This window comes from Ananas comosus, unplaced genomic scaffold (assembly GCF_001540865.1).
Source record: "Ananas comosus cultivar F153 unplaced genomic scaffold, ASM154086v1, whole genome shotgun sequence".
In the NCBI taxonomy this organism is placed as follows: domain Eukaryota; kingdom Viridiplantae; phylum Streptophyta; class Magnoliopsida; order Poales; family Bromeliaceae; genus Ananas; species Ananas comosus.
The window spans coordinates 82,884-97,183 of NW_017893354.1; the positions used below are offsets into that span (position 1 = coordinate 82,884).

A 14,300-nucleotide genomic window follows, 5' to 3' on the forward strand; every position below is an offset into this window, starting at 1 on the left:
TAGTAGATCAATTGATTCTACGCTTTACTTGGCTACTCTTAGCTCAATTCATCAACTCTAAGGTTTCTAACACCTTAGGTTCATACTTAAATCCCCTGGCTTCTAAGGTTTCTATTACCTCAGCTCAAGCCTCTATCTCTAGCTCATAGGGTTTTTACTACCTCTATCAAGCTAACCACCGGACTCGGCTTCGAGTCAATCATCTGCGGATAGTCTGCGCACTGGCTGCTCATCAGCCTACCGCTCTCCCTGACTCAGCCTCATAGCGGCGAAGTCGTCGCACACGCTGAACACGGCTCGAGTCGCTTGACTTAGCCATCTGGCGGCGATCACGATGCTCTTACCCAGCGTGAGCTCGAGGCATGACATACCGTCTGGCGGTGAACGTGTCGCACCTCACCCAACAACGGTCCATGTCAGACTCAGCCACCTGGAGGCACCCGCATCGTTCTTACCCAGCATGGATTCAGTCTATCCTGGCGGTCTGATCCTCAATCGGCTTAACCATCCGGCGGCGAAATCGTCGCACAAACGCCACGACAATGGTTCAAGCCCCGGGCGGTGATCTCCGTGTGATCGCCCCCAATCCTCCCTCGGTATCAACCTCGGCGGCGAAGTCATTGCACACGCCCTAGCCTTGATACCAGGGTCATCACAAGTCCTGGGATTCCGGAATCCACTTTCCACAGGTCGAGGGTCCATAGCCAACCCTATGCTGTCGACCTATCTCAACCTAGTGGCTAGTACCACTATACTCAACAACCTAGGTTTCAACACTCTAGGTTCTATGTTCATGTCACATAACCTAGACACAACCTCTAGGTTCTTGTCATCTTTACCTAGATGTCCACTTTTAGGTTTACTAGATCGACCTATGTTTACTAACACTAGGTTCGATTCCACACCTAGACTTGTTCGACTCTAGGTTCACTTGTTCAACCTATGTTCTTTAACACTAGGTTAGGTGCCACTCGATCTAGTTGACATCCTACTTGTCCAATCGAGTATTTCATGTCAATCAACTCTACTCAACTAGAGTTATCATCTAGTTTACATGCATATATATATATAAATATATACATTCAATTACTTGTGCATTCATGCACTATCTAACATTTTCATATTGTTCATTATGCTTTCTACTTAGCATTATCATTAACATGCATCATTCAGTCTTGTCTACATGCATCAACATGAGATTACATTGCTTAGACATAAAGGGCGACCTAGTCGCTTCGGTAAGCACAACCTACCTTAGTTAGCTTTCCGATTGCTTGTCGACACTTGCAATCGGCCTCCCGCGGCACTCGGCACCCGTTTGGGCCCGATCTCACAGTTGCTCCCCAAGAGCGCGTTGCTTTGCAGTTTCAAGTGCTAAAGGTCTTTGCCTTGCTGCTACGGTGCCGGGACCCAATTTCACGATTTATGGACGTCGCCTCGGCCTCCCAGGCGGAAACGAAGCTCTAAGCGTCCGTTTCTTCAATATCTTTGCAACGGCTTGTCGGATTGTCGAACCAACTTCGCCAACGTGTTTCGTTACCTACCAATTAGGTTAGTAGAGGGTCAAATGAGATCAAACCCTCCCAAATCACAAAATCCCATTTTGGATGCCCTAGATGCTATTAGTACCAAATCCACCAAATCGATCTATGAAATGGGAAAAATCCATCTAATTAGCATGCTAGGGTTCCTCTCGAACCCACTTTAGAGATCAAAAATCTATCTCTAAAGATCTACCATGAGAGAGCTTGGGAGCTTACCTCTCCAAGAGCTCCAATGGAGAGAAGAAGATGAAGAGGATGATGATGATGATGATCCTCTTCTTCTCCTCCATCTTCTCCTTCTTTTCTTCTTCTCTTTTCCTTTCTTTCCTTTCCTTCCTCTCTTCTTCCCCCTTTTCCTCTGCTACGAATGGGGAGAGAGAGAGAGAGAGAGAGAGAGAGAGAGAGAGCAGTGAGAGAGAGTGTGAGGGAGAGAGAGAGAGAGAGAGAAATACCCCTCTCTAATACCCTCTCATATTGTAACAAAATGCTAAGATGCCCCTCAACTTTTCATCTCTTACACAGCCCTCACTGGGCGTCCTGCGCGCGGAGGGACCGGTCTCCCCGACCTGGGACCGGTCCCCGGGGCCTCCCCTCCCGGGCACGCGTTCGGGAACCGGTCTCTCCTTGAGAGACCGGTCCTCGGGAGATCGGTTCCTCTCGGGGAGACTGGTTCCCGAGAGTTGAACTTCCGGGACTTAGCCGATTTTCGGCCATTCTCGCAGGTGTCGCAGGCTGGGACCAGTCCCTCCTCCGCCAGGGACCGGTTGCATCAGCAACCCCGCAGCCTTCAGCTGATGGGACCGGTCTCTCGCCTCCCCAGACCGGTCCTCGAGAGCAACCTCAGCCCAAAAATGCATATTGCATAATTTGCTCTCGCAGACTCCATTCCAATACACTTCTTAGCCTTCGTGCATCCTAAGCTTTTCCAAAGCTTGCCAACTCGACCATTAGTCGATCCTGGACGAAGTGCAACCCTCGAATTTCGAGAATTCACATTGTTACAAGCTCAAAGGGGAGCTAGAACCTTTCCAAAGCAACTTAGATAAAGGTTCTAATAAGATCAATTGGACTTCAAAAGCCTCTAATCAAAAATCCCCAATTTAAACCCTAAATCTCACACTCTAGGGTTTCTATGCAAAAATCATGAAAATCATGATCTAGAGAGGGAAAACAAGCAACTAACCTCTAGAGAAGCTCCAAACCACCCAAGAAATCAGCTAGGGTTGAACTCCTTCCCTCAAACAAGCTCCAAACACCAAGCCCAAGCTTCTCCCATGGTGGAAAAGTCACAAGAAACAAAAAGAGAGTAAAAAAGGGAATTAAACCTCAAAAACCTCATCAAAAAGAAGGAAAATCAAAAAGGGGGAGAGGGGGGCTTTCCTACCTTCCTCCATACTGTTTCCAAGCTCAGGGAAACACCTACGGGGCGTGGGGTGATATAAAGATAAGCAACAATGCAAATACACCCCTGCAGATTTGCCAGTTTGAAGTCTGGCAAAGTGTACCAGTACACGGGAAAGTGTACCAGTACAAAACCCTGTACGCGCAACCCGAGGCTCGGGTTGGCAGAGAAATCGCATTTGTACCGGTACAGCCATCGAGTTGTCACTGGTAGTACACTTTCTGTACCCGTACAACCATCAAGGTGTACCGGTACACGGTACACAGCCCAGAAAAATGCAATCCGGGAGTAGCCTAAGTCCATCATTTTGGTGACCTTAGCACTACTTTAAAAACTACAATTCTTGTGATACGAGCCATAGGTAGGAACACTGTCAACGACCTTCTAGAATATCTGGAAATACTCAGAACACAGATCAAACACTCGAACCTCGCAATTTGCAAAGGTCCAGTGCATTACATCATGCATGGTCATAAAAACTTGACGATTCTTATCGTGTCGTAACGCATCACCCGCTGCCAAAATGCGCTCATTTGTCATCCCAGGTAGATTATACACTCTTGCCATGAATGTTTCAATCATAGGGATGTTTGATCAATTGCCAACCTCAGTATGGTAAATCTGTCGTACTAAATCTAGTTTCTGTTTACCAAGCTCTACCATCTCTGCTACTGCATCACTTGCGCTATCATTTTTTTTGCGTCGTCCTCCAGATGACGATGCATGTTTCCGTGGAGGATTGACAGGTTGTGGGGCCACTAGCACTTGCTCGTGCAGTGGTGGGATTATCAGTTGGGCTAGGGGACCGTGAGTTATTACCGCTTCTGAGATTGGCATTAAAAGTAGAGCCAAATGACCCTGCTTCGAAGGGCGTAGGTTCAAGATTGAATGCAGACATTCTCTCTCCAATTATACCTTCATCCTCACCAGGAGATGGTGAGGAAGAGCATCCAATTATACCTTCATCCTCACCAGGAGATGGTGAGGAAGAGCTATCTATCGTAGGCGCTGCTGCCATTCCTGTCAAAGAAACCATATCTTCATGTAGCCGTTGTTTTTGCAGTAAGAAACTCAATGTCTTTATAGGCTGGAAAGGGTTTATCCCTACACTTTGCATGCGCCGGATTCTCCTGAACACAAATTAGTATAATTATGAATATATAAGTATGATTCTAGTGTAATAAGAAGTTGAAATGAAAGTCGTTAAATTGTACAGCAATTATTGCATCCCAGTCACTTCGATCACCAGTCGTGGGAATGTTCTGGACATAATCCCATCCCCACCCACTCTTATTTGCAAGACAGAACATTCTCTTTAGCACTTTAAGCCGATTCATTATTTGCTCCCTTGTCAAGTTCATATTGGTCCTACTGTTGAAATCAGTTATTATTCTAATCCACGCAACGTTTGTGAACGACCCATTGGTGTAGTTTCCTAAAGCCTGTTCTTTTGTCAGTAGACTAAGCATGGTTGCATCCATACTGTCGGTCCAATTTGGAGTTCGCTTCCAAGATTGGTTATGCAATCTGCTGCTACCTTCCACGTGTAAATTTTCCATTGGTGTGGTTTCAATGTCACGCCCGGGTACCAGCGGAAGCATATCCGGTACGTGCACAGACCCGCCATACACCTGCAGTATATAATGCGTCTACGAAGAAAGCAAGTCGATAGGAAATAAAACAGAGAGAGTCCTATCCTGATATCAGAGCAATGTATAAGTCGATATACTATCAGTAAAAGAACAGAGAGTATACAATCCAAAATCTCAGCAAAAAGAGAAAAAGTAGAAACTATAATATCTGGATCTACAACTCATATACAACACAGAGTACACAAAAACATCTGTACAATGGTAGTCACTCTATACAATGGACATCACCCTCGGCCGTAGCCAGAGTAGCAAGGTGATCGGCTAGCACGCTCCTAGCAATGTCTAGCTAGACGCGACTCCCTTGCCACGATCCCTAACCTTTCCTGTAGATGGCTCTGTAAAATTAACAACAAAAAGGGCGTGAGAACTATAAACAATAATTCCCAGTGGGTAAGCCGCCAGCCTCGGCGAATTACACCACTAGGCTCATGATGTACTGGATGGAAGTAAAAACAGTAATTGCATGATATACAATTATGCAATGCTAACAAGTAAAGAGTATGAAGGTAATGTGTAATCATAATCTCAACAGTAATGAATCAAGTGAGTAATAGAAGCATAACAACTATGATAAGCATGATCATAAGTATGAATGTGTAAGTAACTACTGTACACTGTAACTGATAATCGTTCATTACTGTCCTATTTCCTTTAGCACTTTCCTTTCATTCACAGGGATCTTCCCAGGGTAATTCAGCTTGCGCCGCGCCTAATGGCCCCGTGGTAGTGTACACTCCCCACGGCAATCCACTTCGGCACCCAATCCCGCACGGGCGAGCAACTGTCGCGTAGGCCAACTCCGGAGTGCCGGCTTGTAGGGAGCTACCCTCACAAGCAAGTGCGAATGGGCATGATGGCAAGCAAGCAAGGTCCACAATCCGACATGTCTTAACTATCACAGTATTCTCGCTCTCGATCCTTTGATCGGAATTTCAATATAACCAATATTGACAACAACTAGCATCCACTAGATTAGTAAGTACATGAAAGTAATGCTAATTTACACATGGCATTAGAAACTTTCCACTATCAGGGTACTATCAATATAGTCACAAAGTATGTCATTGTTCTCTACTTTATCGTCAATAGAATCAAGAGAATATCATTGTTCTCTACTTTATAGGAGCATAATAGATTTGTCCATTAGTTATTCAACTAAACCAAATATGAACATAAATAATTTATGCATGAGTTCTCTCTACTTCATAGAGGATTCATCTCAAATACAGCAAATGTTTTGGCATTGATGTTCTAAGTCCTTATCAAGAACATAATCACAACTCAAACATTATGTATCAATTCTATAATAACATATAGAACATAGGGGAGCTTCACTTGCTTTGGTTAGGTCAAACCCACCTATCACTAAGCTCAATACNCGCAATAATCAGCTCCACAAGGCTCCAACCCTGCTGGAAACAAACATTAACACCGCGTCAAAAAGACGACCAAAATGTCCGATTTCGGCCTAATTTACATTTAGTACAAGGTAATAGCTTAAATCCCCCTACTTCAACTAGTTTAATACCTCAAGTCGAGTCTTCAAGAGCTTCCACAGGTCAGCTAAAATCACTCCAAGAGTCGATCACACTCCTGCTGCGAACAACGTCAAAACGGCATTAGAATGCTCTTATGCATGCTTCTATAGTCGAATTCTTGCAATTTCAGCTTCCTAACTGAAATTCTTGTTTACCTTGAGTTAGAACACCTTCTAAACAAGTTCTCACAGTCACCAAATGAGCTCAATTTAATTCACAACCCTGCTGCGAAAGGAAGAGTTCAAACTGCGTCAATTAGATCCAATCACTTGTATATAGCTCGAATTAGTTTCATAAATAGCTAAACATCTCTATTCAGCTTAAAAGTAACATGTCCCAGGTCTAAGGAGGTTAACTCACAGATAATCAACTCCTTTCTAACAGCTGAACCCTCAGCCTAACCTAGGTGGAAGCAGAAATCCATAATCGATACTTAAATCGACTAATAGAACGTTAATAACAAAGAGATTGAGTCGATTACCTTATTAGGCCTACAACCAGCACTTTGAGGGTCTAGGGCTGCGAAAATCCTTCCAAAGTACTCCCTCACATGTCCTCGTAGGTTCAGCAACGCTCGCAACGCGCCGAAAACCAACGTTGCGACGAACACGAGCGAAATCGGCGATTCCTTTGTAGAGAGAGAAAACCCTAGAGAGAGAGAGAGTGTGGAGGAGGTGAAGGGGTCTTCTCTGAGCTCTAGCACCATCTAAAGAGGTCCAGGGGTCGAGCTAGGAAGATAAGAATGAGAAAAAGATGTGAAAAGACCAAATCAACCCTGCTGTCCCGAAGCAGCTGACTCTGCTGCTTGCTGTACCGGTACAACATTAGGCTTGTACCGGTACACCAATACAAAAATTGCAGATTTCGCAATTGCAATGCACTTTCTCACTTCTAGCTTTCCGACCACTCTCAAACTTACTTGTAAACATCTTTGAACCCTTTTGAACATGTGGGAATGTTCCAAATGTCATTCATCACTCGAACTGTGCAAATTATTGAAGTTCAGTAGACTATAATATAATAAGTTTCGGGGTCGCTTCGACGACGCACTTTCTTACATCCAAAAGTCTAATAGCTCTCAAAATTGACCCAAAACACTTTTACAAATATTAGGACCTGTGGTTACATGCCATTCCTCAGCCCCACTTCCAACTTCTATAGTTTTGCAAAGTTCAAGATACTACATTCAAACACCACTCCTTTCTTATGAGCAGACTTAGATGGTTTCTTGACAGGAGGCATCTGTGGTTCAAACAAATAGCAATTCACCAAATACCATTCATGTGCATTGACACAATTAAGTATGTCTATGTGACAAGCTCACAACATCATACATACATTACGGTTAAGAAGCTAATAAAGATGGCGAGGGAACTGTACAAATTAAACTAGCTAAGCATATTTATGTTTGACTATGTCCAAACATATGAAAGACTATTTCCAAAACTGAAGTATTAGAAACTTATTGCAATGAAATACAAGTGAAGCCTTATGACAACTATAACTGATTAGAATCAAAGGAGGCACTTGAAAGATTGTATAATGAGATAGAAATCAGCATTTTATGGTGTGATATTGGGTCATGCGGCTCAAAATGGTTTCCAAGGAGCATAGGGGTGCATTGATTTCTAGAACCATGCCATCCATCTAATGCTACTAGAAAACGTCATCATCGCCAAAATAATCTTTCGCATCCTTCATTACCGTACAAACTATTATAATCAATTTCCCACTATATCATGCATTTCGGCAAACATATAAATTAGAGTTATAATACAAACATGCTGCCACAGGGTTCTAAATTTTAGAGACAGCATAGAGTAATCATAAATGAAGATTAGATATGGATAGAATTTTATCATGCAAAGCAGTAAGTCATATATCCTCTAATCATAAAAAAAGTTAGAGCAAACTTGGATGTTAGAGCAATGAAAGCTTGGTAAGACCAAACCTTATCACAGCTCGAGATCAAAATAAACAGGGGATGCACGAAGAGGATCTCAATGCGTAGGCCGCACAAAGATCAAGCAGGATTGTCGAGATCCAGGCCCTACGGCCTTCTACCCGTAAAACAAAAGGGGCTTCAACACAAAGCGGCATCGCCATGCAAACAAATTACCTGCAAAAGTAAAAAAAAAATTGCACGAATATAATCAGATCTACAAGATCTGCACACAGGGCTTGGTCGAATGGAGCTAGCGATTGCGGAGGACAATCGTACGGCACTCCGAGCTGCAGCAAGAAGCAGTGAGAGAAGGAGGATAGGTACAGATGGCCGGAGAGACATGAGACCACGACAGGGTCTTGCGCCAGTGGCGGGTGTCGGGCGAAAGCCCCAAAATCATTCAGAGAGGGTCCTTTGCGCACAAAAGGGTTTTCCCTGTGTAATATAAAGCCAGATCTAGTAGATCTGCTATCGAGGGTCGTGGCCAAAGCCCCAAAATCATACTGATCGCAGCCGTTGGCCAACCCGAGGAGTAGGACGAAGCCGAGCGGGAGGAGAAGAGGCAAAACGGTGCAGAGGTGGAAGAGGAGGTAGCTATAGGAGATCCAGTGGCACTAGATCTGTCGAATGATGGAAAAAACTTGCCGATCGGATGCGCACAGTAAACCACGGAGGGAAGTGGAAGAGGAAAAGGGAGCGACAGCTTCGGAAAGCTAGGGACGGTGCCGAGGAGGAAGAGGAGGTAGCCGTAGGAGATTCGGTGGCACCAGATCTATTGAAGGATGGAAAATAATTTGCCGATCGAACGCGCATACTAAACCCCGGAGGGAAGAGGAAGAGGAAAGGCTCTGCGACAGCTTCGAAGAGAGAGGTGTTCCTACCCGTTAGCGGGTTATCCGTGGATAACCCGCTAAGGTGGGAACAGCTAAGGTGGGAACAGCTGTTCCCACCTTAGCCCCTCTTTTGTTTGGGGAACAAGGGGGGAATAACCCCTTATTCCCCCAATAGTTTCCCAACCAAACGGTGCCTTAGGATATCTGGTAGATTACACTAGATCTGATTTAGCTTATGCTGTGAACCGATTGAGAAAATATACCCATAATCCAAATAGAGAGGATTTGAATGCTTTAGAAGGAGTTTTGCGATATCTGAAGGGGACTATATCCTAGGATTGCATTATAGTGGTTTTCTTGCAGTATTGGAAGGATATAGCAATGCTAATTGGATTAGTGATACAACTGATGTAATGTCGACTACTAGATTTATTTTTCTGCTAGGAGGACTAGCTGTTTCATGCAAGTCAATTAAACAATTTTTGATTGTTAGAAGNAGGAGTTTTGCGATATCTGAAGGGGACTATATCCTAGGATTGCATTATAGTGGTTTTCTTGCAGTATTGGAAGGATATAGCAATGCTAATTGGATTAGTGATACAACTGATGTAATGTCGACTACTAGATTTATTTTTCTGCTAGGAGGACTAGCTGTTTCATGCAAGTCAATTAAACAATTTTTGATTGTTAGAAGTACTATAAAATTTGAACTCATAGCTTTGGATACTACTGTAGAAGAAGCTAAATGGATCAGAGAGTTTCTTTATGATTTGTCATTGATGGAGCGACCGTTAGCACCTGTATGTATTCATTGTGATTGTAGATCTGCAATAGATAAGTGTGCCCAAGAGAATGTGAAGAGTAAGATGAATAGACTCTTGAAAGTGAGACATAAATTTATTTGGCAGAATTTAAAGAAAAATGTGATTGCATTGAAATTTGTGAAATCTGCGAAGAATTTGGCTGATCAGTTTACCAAGGATTTGTCTAGGACCATGATCCTATAATCATCGAGGGGGAAGGGGCTTAGCCCACAATAGAAGTTACCGACGACAACAACCCAACTTGTTGCTGGTTCAATGGGTAGAAACAAGTCGAACGGGTAGCTATGAGGAACACTGTTTTTATATCCTCATCCTTATAGCGACGGTGCTCATATCTGCAAGTCGATAGGAAGGGCGTTGGCCCTGAATGGTTCCCAGGCCTATAAGGCTAGGTGTGACCTTGCAGATATCCTTTGAGGACCTATTATATGTGTGGAGTCGTGAGGCCACGACTATAGGAAGAGGGCAGTTCCTTAAAAACACACATGAAGCGATACTAGCGCATGGCCATAAAAGCACTCACTCGCTTAGAACCTAAACGGCTGTACCAGGTGTGCGGTTTGTGGAAATCTGATTCATCGGCCTTTGTTCAAGGCGTAGTCTACCATCGTGCCCTCTGATGTACATTAACAAGCACTAAGTGAAGGTTCACATCCGAAAAGTACTTTTACTGAATATGTGGTATAAAAGATCTAGCATTCTTTTGAATTATTTTGAATTTCAGTTTTATTTACTTTTTTTATTTGAAGTTTTAAATTATGTAGGGGAATGTTAGATTTTAATTAGGTTTTTCATGATTTAAAACTTCATGGGCTTCTTGGGCAGCCTAATATTCCATGGGCCTTGCTTGAGAGCCCGTACTAAGGTTTCCACATGTGAGATTAGTTCTACATTGGAAACTAAAACTTTGTTATTGCCATTTATATACTCCTTTCTCAAGTTAGTTGCCTGGGAGAAAATGAGAGTTATACTCTCGATTAAACACACGCACGCAAGGCATGAGCACGAGCCGAGCTAAGCTGGGCCAGTGGCGGTGCGTGCGCTCCAAGCACCCGGTTTATTTTATTTTATTTTACTTTTTATTTTTAGTTTTATCTTTATTTTTTGAGAGTCTTAATTTGTATTCCATATAATCTTAGGTTTATCTTGCGGTACACAGAATTGATGCGTTGAAGCAAGATCTTTGCCTTAGATATATATATGGAGGAGGTTGCATGTCTTTAACCTTTAACCTGGGCATACATGAGAACAAAATCCTAATCCCTATCTCTGTTTCTTCTATTTCCCGCCATTGATCTTTTACGCTGATTTTCAATGAGCTTTCTAGTATTTCGCTGGATCTCCTAATGTAAGANAGAATTGATGCGTTGAAGCAAGATCTTTGCCTTAGATATATATATGGAGGAGGTTGCATGTCTTTAACCTTTAACCTGGGCATACATGAGAACAAAATCCTAATCCCTATCTCTGTTTCTTCTATTTCCCGCCATTGATCTTTTACGCTGATTTTCAATGAGCTTTCTAGTATTTCGCTGGATCTCCTAATGTAAGAAAGTGAATTCTCGAAATTCCAAAGTTGAACTTTGTTCAGAATCGACTAATTGTCGAGTGGATATGCTTCGGAAAAGTCGAAGATATCTAAAATCCAAAAAGTGCATTGGAGTTGGATCTACGAGAGCAAGCAGTGCAAAATCTGCACTTGGCAGAAATTGCTCTCAGGGACCGGTCCCTTGTGGGAGAGACCGGTCCCCGTAAGCTGGAAAAGGAGACTGAGAACTCTGCGTGCGATATTTGCTCTCGGGGTCCGGTCCCTCGGTAGGGACCGGTCCTTGAAGGTTCGGTCCCTCAGTCGAGGACCGGTCCCCGTACGCGCAGCTAGCGAAGAGAAGGAAAATTTGGCTAAATCCTGAGAGCTCTGCTCTCGGGGACCGGTCCCTGGCGGGAGAGACCAGTCCCCGTACACGTAGAAGCTAGCAGAAGAGCTGTGCCCGTGAAGGTTGCTCTCGGGGACCGGTTTGGCCATAGAGGGATCGGTCCCCGTGCGCGGAAACTGCCCAGGCAGAGCAGTTTGAAAGAAGCAAAGTGGAGGGGTTTGGATGCAATTGTTGCATTAGTTGAGGGGTATAGAGGGGTTGGGCCCTCTCTTCTCTCTCATTTCCACCCCAAACACACACACTTCTCTCTCTCTCTAAGCTCTCTCTCCTCTCTTGAAGCAAAGAAGAAGGAGAAGGATGAGAGGAAGAAAAGGAAGGAGAAGAAGGTGGAGCAAGCTAGGAGAGGCCTTGGTCCTCTTTCTCTTCCTCCTCACACCATTGGAGCTAGCTTAGAGGTAAGCTTTTGAGCTCAACAATAGTAGGAACCTAGGGATTGGATTTCTAGCTTTGTGAATGGGTCAAATGGACTCCTAGCACGCTTAGTAGTTGATTAAAGCTAGAATCTAGAGTTTTGTTGGAGCAAAATTGCATAGATGCAACCTAGGGCTCCAATTTGGGATTTTTGGAAATCTATGAGATTAATCTCAATTGAGGGCATCTAAACCTAATTGATAGGTGTCTAAACGCGTGGGCAAAGACGGATTGAGCATTCGTCGAGTCGGTGAAAAGTTATCGGCAAAACAAAACCGATCGAGCTTCGTTTCCACCTAAGAGGTCGAAGTAGCGTTAAAGCAAGCGCCGAATAGTGTTCTTAGCACCCCGACATCGTCGAAAGGTGGGTGGTGTCATCCCGAAGCAACTGGGTTCCTCTCTATGTCTTAGTACTTCATGATTTGCATCTCTTGCATGTAGCATTGTAGAATTGCATGTTACTCCTTTCCTTATGCCTGCTAATGATATCGATGTATGAAATGAATGCATGATGATGGTTAGATGAGGATTGGGTCTTGACATTGAGTTCTATAGTGCCGAGAAGAGAGATGACTCGATGATTGTTAAAGACGTGTTGAGTAGCATTGATTGTTAAACATACAAGAACGAGTGGCATATAACTTAGTGTAAATGACACTAGTGGCGTGTGAACTTAGGGATAGGTGGATTCCCTAGTAAATGACTCGTTGGACAAGGAAATAATGTAGCCAAACACTCACATTTAGGATTTGGGATAGGTGAATTCCCGAATGACTTGTAACCCTAGAGTTGATAGGGTATCCTCGAGTTGAGAGGATTGATCATACTCACAGTCTGTTCATACTTGTGGTGGTCGCACCACCCAGGTCTTCGTGCACTCCGGAGTTTGGTGCGAGAGGGGCAGAGTTGATGCCCTGCAGGCGGCCTCGGGTTTGAGAGCGAGGTGAGTCTCCTTACCAGCGAAGTGAGGTTTGAGGTGAGTCGTGGGCGAACCCAGGTGGATCGCCAAGGATTGATTGAACATGAGAATAGCATTATTACTTGAACATTTGCTTGTTGGACATGGATAGTGGACATAGTAGCATGTTAGTAAACCCTTTACTATATGATGCATGCATACATTACTGATGATTGGGTATAGTAGCATAGATTTCCTACAATGTCCACTATGCATGCATACGCCCCGAGACCGCTACCAATTCGGTCCGGTTCGGGCGCGTCGAACAGACGCCGGACGGACAGCACCTCCCCTGTCCGCCCAAGGCTCAAAGATAAGATCATGTACATAGAATTGCCCAGGAATAAATTCAATTACATACATGATAAAGTATGGAGCACCATAAGTGCTAACAAGTAAGAGCAAGACACAAGCAATAAAACGAGTGATATAAAGAGAGTAACATCCACAAGGCATTCAACATCTAGATCCTTGATTACATTTATATCTCCAAAATGAACATTCATGATAATCTCCATAATACACAAGCAACCTCCCAAAGTACATCATATGTCACTGGGTACACGAGGGTACACTAATGCAAGTGGAACCTGCTAACTATACCTAGGGCGCGATGCCTTTACCACGGTCCTCTGCCGGTGCTCTCTCGCTAGGCCCTGCAACAAAGTGGGGTGAGAAATATATAAATATAGTTCCCAGTGGGTTCGGCCGCCGACTCTGCCGATCTTCCCACTAGGTCTAAGCAGGCATAAGAAGATAGATAGATATCTGTAACTGTAATTGATGCATATAGAAAGAATTGCAAGATTCTACTATGCCTGGAGAACAAGAGTAAATCACATAGCCATGTAATCTCTAACATGCTATAATAACTCTATCAAGTATACATGCAATTCTACTATGCCAAACATGCTCAACATGCTCAATATGCTTACTATGCTCAATGTGCATAATTCTCTTGAGTTCATCACTCAATCGTCTGGCTGGCCCAAAGGCGCGCCCTCGACTCACAACTCAAATCCGTCTATGAAGGGGGACTCGAACCACGCGAGGGATTGTCTGCGGGACACCACATTGGCTATCCCTTGGGACCCCACATAGGCTATCCCAATCGTTTCACGTGCCAAGACTCCGGAGCTCGCACTACTTGTGCGGAGCGACCGCCACAAGTGCTGAACAGACTGTGTGAGTATGATCAAATCCGTTTCCAACGAAGGTACCCGGTCACTATGACCAACATGCACAAGTGTTCTTTTAAC

At 44.0% G+C, this 14,300-nt stretch overlaps 1 long non-coding RNA gene across 3 annotated transcripts; it reads right to left on the reverse strand.

The window, feature by feature from the left end:
• Positions 1-5,977: 5,977 nt before the first annotated feature.
• On the reverse strand, positions 5,978-6,804 carry LOC109705753. Of its 3 annotated transcripts, none has more exons than XR_002214867.1 (4): positions 6,618-6,804; positions 6,292-6,361; positions 6,127-6,191; positions 5,978-6,007 (listed from the first exon to the last, which is right to left on the reverse strand). It is a non-coding gene; the product is annotated as an uncharacterized LOC109705753 (long non-coding RNA). The 3 variants fall into 3 exon arrangements; XR_002214869.1 differs by having other exon boundaries at positions 5,978-6,010; XR_002214868.1 differs by having other exon boundaries at positions 6,127-6,194.
• Positions 6,805-14,300: the final 7,496 nt, after the last annotated feature.